General features: G+C 34.6%; 1 non-coding gene across 1 annotated transcript; it reads right to left on the reverse strand.

The window, feature by feature from the left end:
* Positions 1-2,298: 2,298 nt before the first annotated feature.
* Positions 2,299-2,405, reverse strand: LOC131173509 (small nucleolar RNA R71). The gene has a single exon (XR_009143825.1). It is a non-coding gene; the product is annotated as a small nucleolar RNA R71 (small nucleolar RNA).
* Positions 2,406-2,663: the final 258 nt, after the last annotated feature.

Raw genomic sequence — 2,663 nt, forward strand, 5'->3', positions numbered from 1 at the left:
TTTTATTTGATTATTAGTCACTTTTAGCTAATTTCAATTGTTATTTAGTTAGTTTTTCATAATTGTCAATTTTGGATTAATTTGTAATTTTTACTTTGTTTTGTAGGGAAAATGGTGTTTTTGAAGGACTAAAAAGAAATTTTGCCATTGAGGAGTGATTTCTACAGCCAAAGATGTCAAAAACAAGTTTCAAAGTTGAAATATGCATTGGCCAAATTACGCATAACTTGCCGCATAAGTTATGCAGATCTGCATAAGGAGAAGAAACACTGTTCCAATAACTGCCGAATTGTGCATGAGGAGAGTGCATAGCTTATGCAGATTCACGCCTCCCTTATGCAATCTCACGGAATTGTGCATAACCTATGCGCCTGGTCATGCAGTTTCGCATAAGTGAACTAGAATAAATAAAACTACATAAGGGATCGCATAACTTATGCACCCACTTATGCATCCCACAAAGATTTCATTAATGAGTCGGTAAGATTCTCGTAAAATCTCACCTCAAACACACCATTTTAGGGCTCCATGTCAGAAAAAGTTATAAAAAGGACCCTTATCCCATTTTAGAAGGGGGGAGAAGAAAAGGAAGAAAAGAGAGAGGAGAGGGCAGAACCTGAAGAGTCACAATCATCTCCCACACTATTTCCAACCAGATTTGGAGATTTCTTTCCTTTCTTACGTTTTTCCTACCTTTCTAGTGTTGGACTTATTGTTTCTTAGCTTAGATTAAAGTTTTATTTCCATATTAACTCACAATATCTTGTAAATATTATGGATAGTGAGTAGTTTTACTTTGATTCTAGAGTAAGGGATGTAATATTTGAGATATTTTGTGGATTTTGATTGGGTAATCCATATTTTGTGGTCTTAATGAGTTTTATTCATTTCTTGTGTGCTTAATGACATGCTTAGTGTAGGATCCCATTAAGTGATGTTCTTAATCCATGGTTGAGGCACCGAAAGGAGAAGGCCTTGTGATAGATAATCAAGAAATTGGACTTAATTAACTTAGATCTAGAAATAGACTAAGGATTAAGAGGATTCACAGATTAATTAAAGAACTTAATGGGTCTTAATTAACTCTAAGTCCACGAAAGTAGGATTAGATTGATTAAGGCACTCTTTGTCCCACTCGAAAGGGTATTCAAAGGATTTAAGAATTAATCTCCTTAAAACCCGTAAGTTCCACAAGATTGGATAACCAATTTAAAATCCCAAAATAGCTTGAATATGAAATCCCGAACTCCGGAATCGCCTTTTTATCATTGTTAATTTCTAATTGAATTTAATTACTTGCCATTTTAAATATTGCCATATTTGAATTTGCTTATTTTAATTTGATGCAATTTTAGTTAAATCATTACATAGTTGAATAGATTATTAATTTTGCACATATAGATTTCATACTCCAATACCCATCAATTTATTACTTTAATTTCAAAAATAGTTCAATTTAGTCAACTTTTTATATCAAAAATTCAATCATTAACACAACTCCTCGTGGGAACGATATCTTTTCTATATTACTTGTACGACCCGTGCACTTGCGGTTGGGCCACATCAAGTTTTTGGCGCCGTTGCCGGGGAGTTGTTTGTTTAAGATTGAATTCTTGATTATTTTAGTTGTTTATAGTTTTATCTTTGTTATCTTTTCATTTTGTGTTTGTTTGTTCTTTTTCAGGTACTTTTAATCTTTTATGAGAAGAGCTAGAAGCACAAGTGACACATCCTTATTGTTTAATCCTGAAATCGAGAAATTCTGTAAAGCCAGCAAGAAAGAAACCAGAAGAAGAAAAGAAGCATTGAGAGAAACTGAATTAGAAGCAGACATGGCTGATGAAAGAATTAGAATTGGTGGCGGTAATGCTGGAAATGGTCGAAACAATGAAAATGCAGCCCAAGGTGAAGAAGTTGTAAATGCTAATGTGCCTAGGGGAAGTATGATGGTCATGCTTTTCCTCATTTTGATGACTTGAGAAAAGTATAGCAAGACCAAGAATTGATGCAAATAGCTACAAGATGGATTTTGGAGTTCTTCAAATGATTCAAAATTCTCAGTTTGGGGGACATCCTTCTGAAAATCCACACACACATCTAAAGAAGTTTGCTATGATTTGTGATATGCAAAAACAACCCGGAGTGTCTGATGATGCAGCAAGATTGAAGCTATTCCCATTCTCTTTGAAAGATAGAGCATTGGATTGGCTTGATTCTTTACCTCACAACTCCATTACAAATTGGGAGCAACTCACTGATGCATTTCTTGCATAATATTTTCCACCTGGAAAAACTCAAGAATTGAGGAATCAAATGACAGCTTTTAGACCAAGAGAAGATGAAACTCTCTATGAATCATGGATGAGATGGAAGGAATTAGAGAGACAATGCCCACATCATGCCATTCCGAAATGGATGATAAACCAGAATTTTTACACCAATGTTACTCCTGCAATTAGAGGAATTATTGATGCTCAAACAGGAGGAGAATTTATTATGAAGCATGAAGATGAAGCTTATGAGCTATTGGAGAAAATTACAAAGAATACTCATCTTTGGAGTAGTCCAAGAGGACCAGCTCCAACTCAAAAAAGGCAAGCTGCTGGAATGTATGATCTTGATCCATTCAACATGATTAATGCAAAGTTTGATGCACTTACAAA

The sequence above is a fragment of the Hevea brasiliensis genome, chromosome 14 (assembly GCF_030052815.1).
Source record: "Hevea brasiliensis isolate MT/VB/25A 57/8 chromosome 14, ASM3005281v1, whole genome shotgun sequence".
In the NCBI taxonomy this organism is placed as follows: Eukaryota; Viridiplantae; Streptophyta; class Magnoliopsida; order Malpighiales; family Euphorbiaceae; genus Hevea; species Hevea brasiliensis.